The sequence below is a fragment of the Lagenorhynchus albirostris genome, chromosome 10 (assembly GCF_949774975.1).
Source record: "Lagenorhynchus albirostris chromosome 10, mLagAlb1.1, whole genome shotgun sequence".
Lineage (NCBI taxonomy): Eukaryota > Metazoa > Chordata > Mammalia > Artiodactyla > Delphinidae > Lagenorhynchus > Lagenorhynchus albirostris.
The window spans coordinates 71,399,303-71,416,857 of NC_083104.1; the positions used below are offsets into that span (position 1 = coordinate 71,399,303).

General features: G+C 38.4%; 1 protein-coding gene and 1 pseudogene across 5 annotated transcripts in view; one reads left to right on the forward strand and one right to left on the reverse strand.

The window, feature by feature from the left end:
- Positions 1 to 17,555, reverse strand: part of TRERF1 (transcriptional regulating factor 1) — a 572,147-nt gene that overhangs the window by 210,366 nt on the left and 344,226 nt on the right. Inside the window, exon 2 of one of the 5 annotated variants that reach the window (XM_060162912.1) lies at positions 15,526 to 15,595. The exons of 2 other annotated variants lie outside the window; for them this stretch is intronic. The gene's annotated coding sequence lies outside the window, so the exon portion shown is untranslated. Of the gene's footprint in view, positions 1 to 15,525; positions 15,596 to 17,555 lie in introns of those variants that run through there. 2 more of the 5 variants (XM_060162907.1, XM_060162906.1) reach the window with 2 other exon arrangements.
- Positions 5,270 to 7,330, forward strand: LOC132527899 (small ribosomal subunit protein uS3-like; annotated as a pseudogene).

Below are 17,555 nucleotides of genomic sequence, written 5' to 3' on the forward strand. Positions count from 1 at the left end.
CAATTGACTTGAGTTCTTATAATTTATTTAGGTTATTGGTTTATAAAGTAATACATGCTCATTGGAGAAATTTTTAAAACAACACTAAGTCAAAAAGAAAATACAGATCACTTGTAACCCACTGTGAACTCTTACACACACACACTTTTTTTTTTTACAAAAATAGCTTATCAGAGCGCTTATCAATAAATCCAGCCTGAAATAGAAAATGAAATTAAGTCAAAGAAGAAAAACAACACAGTAAACCTGTGAATGGTAACAATTTCACATCGGAAAGCACACTTACCTAGTTTTTTCAGTTCAGCCTGTTGCTGTAATAACCTGAAGCATGATTGTATGGTTGTGTAGGATAATTACCTAGTAAATCAACTCTGACTTTGAGTTACTGAGCCTGCATATAGAAGGTGTGGTTTTGGTTTGTTTATTCTTGTTGTTTTTTTTAATCTATTTATTTGACTTAATAGTATTTGTTTTCTCCCTTGGAATTGAGTTGAGGAACACAAAATTTTGACAAACTGTCTCTTTCAGATGGATTCAGAGGTCCTACCTAGACATAGGCTCTCTTTTCTTTTCTTTACGTAAATTTATTTATTTTATTCATTCATTCTTGGCTGTGTTGGGTCCCCATTGCTGCACGCAGTAGGCTTTCTTTTCTTAAATCAACATATAGTAAGTAAAACTGACGTTTGTGTGTGTACAGTCCTATGTGTAAACATCATCACAATCAAGATGCAGATGGTTCTATCACCTTCACCCTAAAAAACCCCTTTAGAGTTCCGCTCTTCCCCCATTGTAACCCCTGGAAATCACTGGTCTGTTCTCCATTACTCCTTCACTTGGCCTTCTTCCTAAATGTCATAGAAATGGAATCATAAAATATACAGTCTTTTGAGACTGGCTTCTTTGACTCCACATAATGTCTTTGAGGCTCATTCATGTTGCTACATGTAATGATAGTATTTCATTCCTTTTTATTGCTCAATAATGTTCATACTCTACTAGCAGTAATATTTATTGCTAAATAGTATCTTTTCTTTCTTTTTTTTTTTTTTTGCGGTATGCGGGCCTCTCACTGTTGTGGCCTCTCCCAATGCGGAGCACAGGCTCCGGACGCGCAGGCTCAGTGGCCATGGCTCACGGGCCCAGCTGCTCCGCGGCATGTGGGATCTTCCTGGACCGGGGCACGAACCCGTGTCCCCTGCATCGGCAGGCAGACTCTCAACCACTGCGCCACCAGTGAAGCCCCTCTAAATAGTATCTTAATGCTAAAGAGTATGAATGTACTCAGTTTATCTGTTCACCCATTGAAGGATCTTGGGGTGGTCTCCACTGTTAGGTGATGATTAGAATAAAGCAGATATAAACATTCATGTGCAGGTTTTAGAGCGAACATAAAATTCATTTCTCTAAGGTAAATACTTAGAAGGGGGATCATACCATATCATATGGTAAGTATGTGTTTAACTTTATAAGAAACAGGCAAATTGTTTACCTGACTACCATTTTATATTCCAAGCAACAAATGAGAGTTCCAGTTGCTTCACAACCTCGCCATCAGTAGATGCTGTCAGGCTTTTGTTGCTATTGATTTTATTTTCATCCTAATAGCTATGTAGTAGTATCTCATCGTGATTTTAATTTGCATTTTCCTAATAGCTGATTGTATTGACCATCTTTTCACGTGCTATTTTCTCTTTGGTGAACGTACATAGACGTTTAAGTCTTTTGCCCCTCGCCTTTTTTTTTTTCCATCTAGCAAACTACATATTTCACCTATTTATTTTACTTATTGTTTGTCTCTCCTATTAAAATGTAAATTCCATGAGGGCGGGGGTTTTAGTCTGTGTTGTTTTTGCTCTAAGGGCTATAACTGAAAATGCATGTAATTTATCTATCAACTATAACAGTGCTTCATACATTGTAGGAAAACTACAATAATATTTGTTGAATAAATGAGCATTTATTGCATACTTACTATGTGTCAGGGACCATTCTAAAAGCATCCTAATATTTTCAGATTTTGTTAGTGTTGTTGCTATTTTATTATTTCATCAATAATTTTTATTTATTCTTTACAAGTCTTTAATTGTTCAACAAACACACTGAGTCGTTGCTACCTTCCAGTTACTATGCTAGGGCTTAAGAATAAAGTGAAACCTTAGGAGGTTTAACCTTAGGAGACAGGTTAATATTGTAAAATAAGAAAGGTGCTGTGATAAAGATATGCACAGGAACCTGGCAAAGCACAGTGGGGGAATACGGAATTCATATTCTTAAGGGTCAAGGAAAGCTTTCTAAAAGAGCTGATCACTTAAATCAAACTGAAGTGAATAAAATGCTTAGTTTATACTTTTCCTATAATATTAAACAGAATTAATTTTAAACCTCGATTACTTTGTTCCCATCTACAGTAATGTAAATTATCCAGAAAGCACTATATTTTAAAATGGCATTGAAAACAAACAAACAAAAGGCATTGGTCTTTGTTTCGTATCAGGATAGGTACCTTTGTTTTAAGGATTATAACAATTAAACTATAACAAGATGTTCTCATTTTTTATTGGGTTGTTTGTTTTCCTACTATTGAGTTTTAAGAGTTTTTCTAGATACAAGTCCTTTGTTGATATGTGACTTGAAAATATTTTTCCCCAGTCTATAGCTTTTCTTTCTCTTAGTGTCTTTCACAAAGCAAAAGGTTTTCATTTTAATAAAGTCCGATTTGTCAATTTTTTTTCTTTTATGAGTTGTGCTTTTAATATCAAGTCTAAGAAAACTCCCTGATCCCAAGTCATAAACATTTCTACTATTTCTTCTTCTAAAAGTTGTATAGTTTTACATTTTACATCTATGATCTATTTTTGAGTTAATTTTTGTATAAAATGTGAGACTGAGGTCAAGTTTTTTTTGTCTTTAGCTTTTCGTGGCATACTTTTGCATATGGATGTTCAGTTATTCCAACATCACATATTGAAAAGGCTATCCTTTTTCCATTTAATTGCTTTTTTACTTTTGTTAACAACTGACATTTTGTGACTCCATTGCTTGATATATTCTGATCCATTGGTCTATGTCTCTATCCCTCCACCAGTACCACAGTGTCTTAATTATTGTTCCTTTACAGTAAGTTTTAAAATCAGGTAGACTGATTTCTCCCACTTTATCCTTCTTTTTCAAAATTGTTATGGCTACTCTGGTCCCTTCAACTTTCCAAATAAATTTTAGAATCAGCTTGTCTATATCTGCAGAAATCTTATTGGACTTTTGATTGGAATTGTATTAAATCTATAGATTTCTTCAGAGAAAATTGACACGTTCAACTAAATTGGATCTTCCAACCCATGAATCCAGTATGTCTCTCCATTTATTTATGTCCTTTGATTTCTCTCCTCGGTGTTTATAGTTGTCAGCATACAGATCCTGCACAAGTTTTGTTCAATTTATACCTAAGTATTTCTCTTTTAAAAATTTTAAATGAAATATATATTTTAATTTTGATTTCCAAATTGTTTAAGCATGTAGAAATATAATCTTCTTTGTGAGTTAGCCTTATCTCTCGCAGTTGTGCTAAACTCATTTATTAACTTAAGACTTTTTCGGTAAATTCCTTGGGATTTTCTATGTAGAAAATCATGTCACCTGCAGATAGGTACAGTATTCTTTCTTTCTAATCTGTATGCCTTTACTTTCTTTCTCTGCCTTACTGCACTGACTAGGACTTCCTGTACCATACTGAATAGGAGTGTTGATAGAAGACATCTTTGCTTTGTTCCTGACCTTAGGAGAAAGCATTCAGTGTTTCACCATTAAACATTACATTAACTGTAGGTATTTTGTAGATGGGCTTTATCAAATTAAGGACATTTCCTTCTATTTCTATATTGCTGAGAGTTTTTATCATGAATCGATGCTGGATGTTTTCAAATGCTTTTTCTGCATTGTTTGATATGCTCATGTCATTTTTCCTTTTCAGTTTTTTAATATGGTGAAGTACATTGATTGATTTTTGAATTTGGAGCCAGTCATGCATTTCTAGGATAAACCCCACTTGGTCACGGAGTAGTATTCTATTTATATATTGCTGGATTTGATTTCCTAGTATTTTTTTTTTTTTTGAAGATTTTTGTGTACTGTTCATGAGGGACAGTGGTCTATAGTTTTCTCTCCTTGTACTGTACTTGCCTAGTTTTTTGGTATCAAGGCAATTCTAGCCTCATAAAATGAGTTGGGAAGTGTTCTCTTCCCTTCTATTCTCTGGAAGAGATTGTGTAAAATTGGTGCTATTTGTTCTTTAAAAGTTTGGTAGGGCTTCCCTTGTGGCGCAGTGGTTGAGAGTCCGCCTGCCGATGCAGGGGACACGGGTTCGTGCCCCGGTCCGGGAAGATCCCACATGCCGCGGAACGGCTGGGTCCGTGAGCCATGGCCGCTGAGCCTGCGCGTCCGGAGCCTGTGTCCGCAACGGGAGAGGCCACAGCACTGAGACGCCCGCATACCGCAAAAAAAAAAAAAAAAGTTTGGTAGAATTTACCAGTGAAACCGTTTGGGCCTGGAGGGTTGTTTTTTTTTTTTAAGGTTTTTACCTATGGATTCCATTTATTTAATATATATGTTGCCTATTTCTTCCTTGTGTGAGTTTTGGAAGTTTGTGGCTTTTAAGGAATTGGTCCATTTCATCTAAGTTATTGAATTTATGTGCATAGAGCTGTTCAGAGCACTGCCTTTTAATATCTGTGGGGTCTTTAATGACATTGGTAATTTGTGTCTCTTCTATTTTTTTAAATTTTTAGTATGGCTAAAGTTTATCGATCTCATTGACGTTTTCAGAGAATCAGCTTTTGATTTTATTGATTTTCTTTACTGTTTTTCAGTTTTCAAGGTCATTTTTTCTGCTCTTTATTATTTCCTTCTTTCTGCTTGCATTTGGTTTGTTTTGCTTTCCTTGGTTTCCTAAGATGGACGCTTAGTTGTTGGTATGAGACCTTTCTTCTTCTCTAAGGTAAGCTATTTTATAGTGCTACAAATTTTGCTTTAAGAACTGCTTTAATTCACCCCACAAATTTTTACGTGTCCTGCTTCATTTTTGTCCAGGCAAAAATATTTTCTAAGATACATGTATCCCAATGTTCATTGCAGCACTATTTACAATAGCCAAGACGTGGAAGCAACCTAGATGTCTGTCAATAGATGAATGGATAAAGAAGATGTGGTACATATATACAATGGAATATTACTCAGCCATAAAAAAGAATGAAATAATGCCATTTGTAGCAACATGGATGACCTAGAGAGTATCGTACTAAGTAAGCCAGACAATGACATATATCATATGATATCACTTATATGTGGAATCTAAAAAATAAAAATGATAGAAATGAACTTATTTACAAAACAGAAAGAGATTCACAGCCATAGAAAAAAAACTTATGGAAAGTGGGGCGAGGGATAAATTAGGAGGTTGGGAGTAACATATACACATTACTATGGATAAAATATATAACCAACAAGGACTTACTCTATAGCACAGGGAACTATACTCAATATCTTGTAGTAACCTATAAGGGAAGAGAATCTGAAAAAGAATATAGCCCCTAGTCCCCTGAGTCTCTTTCCACTAGACCCCCTTTACTTTAGCTTCTCCTCCAGGAAACCCCAAACCTTCCTTTAATTTAGCTACTAGAGAGTTAATGTCTGACACCACAAGGAGTTTACTGGACTTAGCTCCAGTGCTGTGACTGAAACTATTCTGATTGGTCAAGGCCAGTGCCTACCGGTCATTAAATATTTGGAATATCACCTCTGCCGGTACCTTATGTTTGTACAGCATTTTATAGTTTACAAAAGGTATTTACATATATTATCTTAGTTAAGCTTCATGCCGGCTCCGTGACATCAGTACGAATTGTTATTGCCATCATAAAATATTTTAATTATAAAATTAACACATTAAAAAATAATAATAATAAATAAATAAAATTAACACATATTAGTGTGGAAAATGAATGATTATTGGGGACTCTCTGCTCAGAAAAATTATCACTTACCCAAGATCATATGGTTGTAGGAGTTTGGGTCTAAACTCCTGACAGCTTCAAGAATTGTCATATCTTAAGTGCTCGGTTTAGGGAAGGAAGATTTCACTCTGCACTGGATAGATCTGGGAAGGCAATTCCAGGAGGGAGGCACTGAGCTTGTATTGAGGAACCAGTGGGATCTGGTTGACAGAGAGGCAGAGCAAGGATATTCTACTCAGGAACAGTGTGAAATGTGGCCCACATGTAGTAAAAGATCCTATTTCCATGATCATTTCAAGACACCTTCTCTGGAGGTGTTGGAACTGAAATTCTCCAATGTTGAGTCTCAAAGAGCACCTGAGGCAAAGCTCTCCTCTCCTACCTTGCTTGTTCAATTCTGGAGCCGACGGAGGAGACAGGGAATGGGCATTCTGAAGCTGCTGAAGCTGAATTGTATTTATTGGGTCATTTTTCTCCTTCATACTTGGGTCCCTCCAGATAGAGCAATTGATGAAAAAGAAAGTGAGGAAGTCTGAAGTATTATTCACAGCCCCTCAGCTGCTGTTACCAAGTCCACACAAAGGCTTATCCAAGGAGAGAATGGTGCTCTAGGCCACCATAGTCCTAAAGTTCTTTGGGTGTTTGTGTTCTGTCTGCAATAGCAGTGGGAACCATTTGCTCACATCACACTCCTTAGGTCATTTAACAGCAGCACTGGGCCATTCCTTAAGGTGCTGCCAGGTGGCAAGATAGCAGTGTCAATTTCCAAGATGTCGCTGATGGCGTCCTCAAGGTTGAACTGAACAAGTGTCTCACTCGGGCGCTGGCCAAAGATGACTACTCTGGAGTTGAAGTCCGATTTACACCAACCAGGACGGAAATCATTATCTTGGCCTCCAGGACGCACAATGTTCTTGGTGAGAAGGGCTGGCGGATCCAGGAATTGACCGCTGTGCTTCAGAAGAGATTTGGCTTCCCTGAGGGCAGTGTAGAGCTTTAGGAGGAAAAGGAATATACGAGAGCTCTGTGCACATCACCCAGGCGGGATCTGCAGTACACACTTCTAGGAGGGCTTGCTGTGGTGTGCTGAAGGTCATCATGGAGAGTGGGGACAAGGGCTGCTAGGTCGTAATGCCTGGGCAACTCCAAGGACAGAGGGTTAAATCCATGAAGTTGTGGATGGCCTGATGACCCACAGTGAGGACCTTGTTAGCTTCTACACAGACACCACCGGGTGCCATGTGCTGCTCAGACAGGGTGTGCTGGGCATCAAAGTGAAGATCATGCTGCCTTGGGACCCAAGTGGAAAGATGGGCCCTTAAGAAGCCCCTGCCTGACCACTGAGCATGGTGGAACCCATAGATGAGACACTGCCCCCTGTCACCTTCCCCATCCCTGAGCAGAAGGGAGGGAAGCCATAGACGCCTGCCATGCCAGCAAGTACCCACTGCATAACACAGTCTCCTTGGCAGCTGGATTTGGAGTCTGATGTTGCTCTATAAAGACCTTTAACAAAATCTTTTTTTAAAAAAGTAGGGTTGCATTCAGGTTTCATGGAGCCTGAATCTTATACAATCTGGGGCCTCTTTTTTTTTTTAATTTATTTATATTTTTGGCTGCACTGTGTCTTCATTGCTGTTCGCAGGCTTTCTCTAGTTGCAGCGAGCGGGGGCTACTCTTCGTTGTGTTGCGCGGGCTTCTCATTGCAGTGGCTTCTCTTGTTGCAGAGCACAGGTTCTAGGTGCACGGGCTTCAATAGTTGTGGCACACCACACGGGCTTAGTTGCTCCGCAGCATGTGGGATCTTCCCTGACCAGAATCAAACCCGTGTCCCCTGCATTGGCAAGTGGATTCTTAACCACTGCACCACCAGGGAAGTCTGGGGCCTCTTTTTTTAAAAAAGAAAACACAATTACAAACAGAAAATCAGCTATAGAACTTTGGGAAGAACTTGTAAGTGAGGGTCCAGAAGCTTTAAGTTCATTAGCAACCCCGTTGCTTAACATGAATAACAGATCCGAGAAAAAGAAGGGAAATGATTCAATTAAATAGCATAGGATTATTGTTCTCTGTATATTCACCTCTGCTTAACCGTAATTTTTAAAATCTGCTAAAAGAAAGGGAAACTATCCAACTAATGGCACAGGAGTATTTTTTTTGATGGTACCTGTGCTCCCAGGCTTTTTTTTTTCTCTCTCTCTCCAGTACTTTTAAAAAGTTTTATCGAGATATAATTGACACACAAAAACTGCTCATATTTGAAGTATACAGTCTAAGTTTTGAAATATGTAGACCCCTGCGAAAGAATCACCATAATCAAGATCATGAATATATTCATCAGTCTCAAAAGTTTCCTCATGCACCTTTGTAATTCTTCTGTCCAGCCCCTGCTTATACCTCCGCCCCCATTTTTTCATATATTTTAATCTGCTTTTCTAGTTGTTTAAGGCAAAAGGATAAATTTGGACCCTGTTGTTTCATCTTGTCCAGAAGTAGATGCCTCCAGGCTTTTTTAACACAGAGAAACATATAATCAATCCAAACATACAGAGGTGAAGAGATGCTCCTTTAGGGTAAGTATGGTTTTGAACAGAGGAACTAGAAGACCAGTAAGGTTTTGCACAGAGGATCTACAAGACCAGTAAGAACTCCCCCATCTTAATTAAGGGCAAAAGGGGAGGAGAACACACCTAAGAGGTGTCCAGTCCAGATGGGTCTTTCTTTGCAAACCCACAGATGCACTTTTGAGACGTAATCATCAGTGAAGAAATCACATAAAAGAAGATGACATTTTCTCCCATTCTTGACTTGTCATAAACCCACAATGAAATTAATTTTGGTTTCAATTTATGTGTCTTGGGTATGAGCCACTGTTATGCTGAATGTACTTGTGCCTGAGTGAAGTTTCTATATGAGTTCAGTAAGTGTTCAATTCTTCAGTGTTCACTGAGCACCTATACGTATACTGGGGATTTGCAGAGACCCTTGCATCCTGCCTCGCCCTCTGCTTAGTCTCTGGCAGGTTTATCATCCAAGGCTGGGCCCAAATGCTCCTTCTAGGGCCAATCAGCCTAGTCATCTTTTCCTTCCAAAGTACTTGCCAACTGTACATTTAGTTCTCGGTGAACACTTTCCTGAATAGCTTGTCTTATTGCTAAATGTTTTTCCAGTGTAGGTATGAATGAGGTCATACACCTCTTAAAGGCAAGTCCATATCCGTACTACTTCTTAGCACCTGTGCCCGCATCACAGAGCCTAACACAATTTGACATACATTTATTTTACTTTAATATCCTTATTATATAATTAACTCTTGTTCATAATGAAAATGTTCATTATGGAAATGTTAGATGATGCAGACAAGCAAAAAGATTTAAAAATTAACCATAATTCCAATATCAGAGAATAACTGCTGTTGACATTTTGTATAGGGTGTACAACAAATAGGATGTATAGAGGACCTAAAGTTTTAATGGAATAAATTGAAAGATACACAACCACAAGTTAGAAGGGGTAAGAGGATGCAGTGACATTTCTTGAGACGCCAGGAAGATGATGTGCTCTTTGTGGCCCAGGGCGGGCAGCATGAGTGTGCTTTAGAGACCTGGCAGAGCGTGCTGTCCAGAAAATATACTTCTCCCACCAGTTCTTGGAATCCTTATAGCAGGAATAAAGTCCTCCTACAATAGTGTTAAAACAACTTCAGGAGACATGTGGTCCCCGAACCAGCAACATCAGCATCACCTGGGAACTTGTCAGAAATGCAAATTCTCAAGCCTGATCCTAGACTTAACTGAATCAGAAACTCTGGTGGTGGGGCCCAGCAGTCTGTGTTTTAACAAGCCTTCCAGGTGATCCTGATGCACAATAAAGTTTAAGAACCACCATCTGAGACTGGGAGCTATCTTGTTCATTGTTGAGTTCTCTGTCTCAGCACCTGGTGCCTAGAAGGTCATGAAGAATCTGCTAAATCAAGGTTACAAATACCCCTTAAAGATGCATCACTTTTAAAAATTATTTTTATTATGGTATTATTTCTCATCAAAATATGTAAAAGATATAATGAGTACCTAGTATATCCAGCACTATCTATAGCAAATTAAATCTTAACAGTTGGCCACATTTCCTTTAGATATTTTTTTGGAGAACAAAATCATTGCAGATACAACTGAGGGCTTTCTGTGTGTCCTCGTCCCAATCTCATACTTTCTCCTTCAGAAATAACCAAGATCATGAATAATTAATCATTCTTATACATGCTTTATGCTTTTACTGCATATTCATGTATCTATAAACAGTATATGGCATTGTTTTGCAGGTTTTTAAACTATTTAAACCGTGTCACACTCTACATACCCTGCAATTAGCTTTTCTTCATTGTTTTTGAGATTTATCATTGTGCAGACACAAAGCTGTGAGTCATCATTGTAATCGCTGTATAATATTCCCTTGTATGAATACACAGTGATATATGAATCTGATCTTCCATTAATGGCATTTAAATATTTCCAGCTGATTCAGTTTTTCACTACTAAAAGTAATGCTGCCACAAACATATATATCTTCAGGTACAAACAAATAGTTTTCCTCTAAGGTATAGACTTGAGTCGATTTCCTGTGATGTAGGATTAAGAGCATTTCCAATCTTAATAGATAAAATCAAATTGCTCCCCAAAGTGGCTGTACCAATTTCCCCACTCTTTTCCAACATTTGGTATTGTTGGAGTTTTAGACTTCTGCCAACCTGATGAGTATGAAATATCAATAGTATCTCATTTGTATTATAAATTTCTCACTACCTTAATTTCTGGTGAGGCTGAGCACCTTTTTGTATGCTCATAAACCATTTGGATTTAAGAGATGTACAATTAACACATATTCACACGGAAGTATAAATCGCTAACATATCCCTACTTCTGAAAGTGATTTTTGATAGGGAGAAAGCCTGAGAGGGAAGAATAAGTGGGAAAACCTCTGTAGGGATGGGAGGAGATGGAGTGGGGAGAAGGTAGAGGTATCATTTGCCTTCCTCAAGGTCCTTTCAGGGCTGGTCCTGGCCAATTGTCACATCAGCTGTGTTCCCTTCCCCTAAGAGCTGGAATCCCTGGGAGAGGCTGAAGGAAAGTGGAAGTTGTAGTAAAATCTTCACTGAGGAAGGTCTTTTCTGGTCCTGAGTTTTTCAGGCTTCTTGGATTCAAGACTAGTTAAGCCAGTGGTTGTCAATGAGAGAAATACATCCCTACTAAGGTATGTTGTGGAAATTTGGGGGGATTTTTGATTATCACAATGATCAGGCGTTATTGGCATTAGGAGATTGGGACCAGGGGTGCTATACCTCCTTCCATGTATGAGACAGTACTACCCACCAAACAATTTCCATGAATGTTCCGCACAACTTTCAAAAGCCCATTTATATGGGTGGAAAGCCTGTTCTAATGATCAAGACTAGCACCTAACTCTTTTCCACATAATCACAAAGTGTATTGTGGGTTTACACTGATTTTTCCAGGAATGTAAACTACTATTTAAACTGAGAGAAGATTCTAACTTTCTTTTGCTCAGCATTGACAACTTCATTACGTTTTCTATTATAGTTAGGCCTCTGCATTTTATATAGTTTTATGATAAACAGCTCTTCTTTTCTTTCCCCTTTATATGTGGACATTATAATTATTTAAAAATTTTGTGTGTAGAATGATCATATTACCTATGAATTTCATTTTGGTATAGAAAAAGGACATTACAAAATGTTTTTTGGGAACCAGTGAACTAATAGTTCCTTGTTAAGGAAAGCTAGGCTAAGAGAGTAAAAAAAAAAAACCCTAACTTACCCCAAGATGCCACAGTTGGTAACTGAGAGACCTACAAGACCCTTATAGGATGCATCTAAAGTGCTTCCAAAACCAGGGGAAAAAAACATTGGTCCAAATCTTTAAATGGGAAATTCTATCATAGAGGACCTTATAACTAAAAAGGAGGCATAGATGAGGCCTGTCCTGGGGTAGACTCAAGGAAAATAATTTCAGAGGATAACTTATAAATAGGTCTTAAAAGAACAATCTCATGCCACCAGGGCCTCTGCAGAAGGTTGTATAGCTGTGCCCTGGCTGAGGGGACAAATGGAGTTGAATTCCACCCTGCATTCTGCTCACCAAGATGTGTGCCCAAATGAAGGGTCTACCTTTTAAAATTTTGCACAAAGGAGGTTATTCACACACGGCCCCATGTGCAACCACCACCATCTCTGCTGGTTCACACTAAAAAATCACTCACACTAAAAATTTTTTTAGTTCACACTAAAAAAAATTTTCATCTTCAGATCCAAACCATCATTGCTAGCAATATATTCTTTATAACAATATTCCACTGATCTAGAACAAAAGCAATTTAAAAGCCTCAGGCTGTTATAATAGAATTTTCCTCATGTGAAAAAGTAAGCAGTGCTGTTGTATTATTAATGGAGTTTTATTGTTTTTTCCACCAAGTTGACAGTTTTAGGATCATGTTGGTACGATTTATTCCACTAAATAATTAGAATACTTCTGTCACATTTCTATCTTCCTTTTCTAAATTGGAAATATTTGTATTCTTGCTTCAAAGTCCAACATTTAATGAGATTTGAACTTGTTTGCTTTGTGTTGAATGGGATTAACCCCCCCTCCCCCGCCAGAGCCCACTCTCAAGTCTTTGTGTTGGGGAGGCCCTGGTTATGTGGGCAAATGGATGGTTATTCTCAGCAATAAAAATGAGCAAATAACATGAAAGCACCCATACCTCAAAAAGCAGAAGAGTGACCTCTGTTTGACCTTGAGGTCTGTGCGCTGAAAAGTTCCTTAACAGACATAACAAGCTTCGAGCCAGAGAGAAAGAGAAGAAGATTGCTTACTTTCTGATTACTTTGTTTAAACCAACCTCCTTTCTAGTTTATAATCCTTTAGGGGAGCATATTAAGAAGGGGTGGTTTAAGGTCTGTTTAAAGTGGAGGAGCATCATGAAATAAACAATTAATATTTAGGAAAGGGACCCAGAACCCTGTATTTGTAGGATTTTTTCTTCCCCCATTTAATGAATAATAGCCTTGGGCTGTGGTCTCGGGCATCCCATGTATTTATTTTGATTACTGTTGTCATATATTCACTGGTTACACTCTTTGCGTTATTTTGGACAATCCAAAAATTAGGAGAACTCATTAGAGTAAATAATGCGACCATTTCTGCTGGCATGAGTTGTGTATAGAACACAGGAGTGTCAATTCCAGTAACAGGGAAGCAAATTCAGTAGTCACATTTTATCCTGGCCAAGTGGTCTTGGAACTTTTGCCTGGGGTAATTTTTTAAAAATCAGTCCTATTCCTTGCCTTTCAGCCAAAGACTCCATTACATTGCAGCTTAACATTTGGTCTCTGTTGCTCCTACCCGGAGGCTGTTCTGCATTTTCCAGCTTCTAGGCTTCTGCTCAGGTCAGTGCCTCCTGCTGGGATGACCTCCCCAGGCTTTTGTGCCTATTGAATCCTTCTTATCCTCAAAGGGGAGTTCAAATCCCAGTTCTTCCAAGAATCAAACTGCCTTCACACCTGTTCTTCCTCCTCCAAATTTCGGCAACTCATTGCTTAGCCCTTCCCAATATATGTTCCTCGTGCTGCGGCTAAGACCCGACACAGCCAAAAATAAATAAATAAATAATAAATACATCTTAAAAAAAAAAAAACCATTGTATCACCAGCAGTGCCTGACACAGTACATGATAAATTCTGAACAGCTATCTGTTAAAACTTGAAAATATTTTCCTTCTGACTCATAACAGTTTTCATTGTCATCAATGTTACAATTTCTCTCTTTAAAATCATGCCCATTTGTCTTATGCTCCAGTTTCAAAATCTGGTATTGTTAAAGTTGGTACTGCATAAAAAGTTTTTTATGCTTACAGATGAAGTCACTTAAGAAATAGAAGAGATAGCAGGAAAAAAAGGGAGGAGGCCATTATTAGATAACAGAGAGAAGGAGGAAAGTTTACCCTATGGCGCAGAGGAGCCCATGTAAAAGATGTCTTTCATGGGTTTAATTTCATCTGACTAATTTTGCTCCATTTCAGGCAAAGGAGAAACAAGGCATTTATATACCTGTACAGTTCCCTGTAGCCCCGCCTTCTTTCATTTACTTGACCTTCTGATAACGACCTACTTGAACCAGCATGTGATCTATGATATGGACCCCAGTCACTTAGCAGGAAGTAGTGCTATAGAAGTTTTGAACCATGCTATCCAATGTATCGGTCAGAACCTGGTCAAGAAATCAAAGCCATTCCAGCTCTTACAAGAAAGAAAAGAGACTGTTTTTGAGAGTGTGGAATGATGATGACTTTTTCCCATCTTTCTACTGTCTTATGTCTTCCAAAGTTTCCACAATGATCATGTACTACTTTCATAATCCAAGAAAGTAAAACAAATTATATTTTAAAGACGACGCTTATTCCAAAGACTTAAGACGATCTTCCCATATTCTTGGAAGAGAAACACATTAAGCCACTGTCAGTGATTAAAATAATCGTCAAACTCTTCCTAGGGATCTGTATGTTGACCTTTGACAAATCACTTAACTTTCCTTTGCAGCCCTTTGGCTGTCTGAAACATTGTCACACGTGTGCCTGTTCTTTCACATAAATGTGGCTGGGATTAATGAGGTCACCATTTCTAAATGTTCTTCAAGATGCTTCCATGGAAAAGCATTTTGCAGGAACAAATGATTATTGCCCTATTATTATTTCCTTGAACATCGATGTCTGCCAACCTTGAATAAAATTTTATTTAGAAACACTCTTCCCTATGTCTTTCTCCTGAATATAATAATTGTTAGGAGTAAATGGAGGAAGAATTCTCTTCCAAAGCTATATAGAATACGTGACAAATCATAGCTTTGTCATTTTAAGGAAAAACAAGTTTAAACCCAAGTTTATAATTTTTCTTTCCATTTACCATGTCCATGCTCTCATCAAACTTATGTACCTTGGGGGCAAAATGAAATGGGAAGCTTAAAATTTTTTTGTGCTCTTGAATTTTAAATATGTAAAAAGCCAGAACTAGAAAAGGACCTTGAAAGTGTATCTGATTTTGCATTCTTCCTTCAGATAGATGAACAGGTAAACTATCAAAAACAAGTTTCAGTCCATTCCATTCATAGTCTCTAGGAAACAGGAAATACATTGCTATCCCAGAGAGTCTTCTCCAGAATTTAAAAGTGAATATTATATTCATATTTGACCAGAATATCTACATCTCCAGCCTCACAACTGCCCTAGAAAGCTCCCCTAGAAGAACACCAGTACATGGAATCTTTTATTAGAAGCCCAATTACACATAGTGAAATGGTAGGCATTGTGGAAGGAGAATTTCACAGGTCCCACCTCTGTCTTGCTATAATTTTTGATTGAACATGAACAGGCACACCTGCACACAAACGGTAGAGGTTTTTAAAAAAATCAAATCAATAGCTAAGTGAACAAGGAGGTATCCATGTCTTACCTAAGGAGCCTTCCACTGGCCAGGTAATGGATTCTGTCCAGGAAATTCATTTACAGAGGAGAGCGACTTTCTGTAAAATAAGGGAATATTTTTTTCCAAATATTCTTCCAAAAGGGAGAAGGATTGATGAAAAATTGGGTTGAAATCCAATCTATTTGAAACCCATATATAAAATTTGGTCATTCATCCTCTTTATACCCCAACAATTATACCCATAATTATGATTCAAGCCCCTAGCAAACTCCTTGCTATAAATAACCACACGTATCCCCCAATGTGTTTGAGAAGCTTCTTCTTAGTCCACACGTCATGTGTCACCTTTCTCCTGGACCCAGCTCCTTCTGCTGACTGATATTGCTAACCATCTCCATCTAGGGGTTAGGGATTCCACTTTTAGTTGTAACTCTTTGCTCCAAGCCTGGGCACCAGCTCTTTCCTAACTTCTCCCAGCAACACTGAGACTGAGATGTAACATTAATAACCTCCTGGAGGGAATTCCCTGGTGGTCCAGTGGCTAGGACCATTACGCTTCCATTGCAGGGGGCACAGATTCGATTACTGGTTGGTGAACTAAGATCCTGCAAGCCACATGACACAGCCAATAAATAAATAAATGGTTTAAAAAAAATAACACCTACTGGAGATTGAGAATAATAGGCAGGTGTACTACTCAAGAACAACTTATAATTACTTGCTAAGTCTAAGCAAGCCCATGGCCATTCTCCTGGCCTGCTCCAAGCAGCTCACCCTCTACCATGGAAGTGGCCAAGTCTTTCCTTTCTATGAAGAATGGTTGTTCCCACCATCAGTCACCATGTAAATAGGTTCATTTTCAGTCGGAATATAAAAAATGGAAGAAGACCCTTAAATGAGAGAGAAAGAGGAAATTTCATTTTCCTTCTGGGGAACTAGAGACCAGTTTTTCCAGGACTTGGAAATGTGGAAAGACCTAGAATGCCAGCTATCTTAATACCAACCTGAGGAGAGGCCAAGTCACAAATAAGTTCAGGGCCAAGAGAAATGCAGGGAAACAGAGCTAGATATACTGGATTGGATCAATCTTAAACCTGCCCTACCTCTGGAAGTTCAGTGATGAGAGCCAATACATTTCCTGACAATCCAAGTCAAACGGAATGAGGGTTATTTTTGTTATTGGAAAGAAAAGGCACTCTGCTATATTTCCATATTCCTAAATAAGCTTCTACTGCCATTTCTTGGTTTATCAATGTTTGACATTATCTATTTAATCTGTCCTATGATAGGTGAAAAACTCAGCTCATTTTCCAACACCTCCTCTACCTCCCCTTTTAGTTGCTCTATACCTTTATAACTAAATAACATCCTAACACCTTTAGTTTTTGTTTTTGTTTTTTTTGCGGTACACGGGCTTCTCACTGTTGAGGCCTCTCCCATTGCAGAGCACAGGCTCTGGACGCGCAGGCTCAGCGGCCCAGCCGCTCCACGGCATATGGGATCCTCCCAGACCAGGGCACGAACTCGTGTCCCCCACATCGGCAGGCAGACCCTCAACCACTGTGCCACCAGGGAAGCCCCCACCTTTAGTTTTTGTTTCGTCAACTATCTTTTTATAGAATTAAGATATTAGCTCTCCAACAAATCCACTCAGTAATTCTACACTTCACTTTGTATCTTCTGTCATCCATACTTGATTTTTGCATTATCAAGTTTATAACTAGGTCTCCTAAGCTTTACCGATAGGTTGGTTATGAACAACTAAAAATCAATTAAAACTCTTTGCTCTTGGCAATAAATGCATTATAATTACAGAGTCAGATACTGTTCAATAGTAGCATTGTCTATCTCCTCTCATTTTAACTCCTGGAAGTCTCTAAAAACTTGACCTGCTGTATAGCTGAGAAATACATATATATATATATATATATATATATATATAAATTTGGGGAGAAACAGAGACAAAGACAGAGAGACAGACAGACAGACATTCAGATAGGTAGAGATGATGTGACTGTAAAAGAGCAAGTATAGGGCTTCCCTGGTGGCGCAGTGGT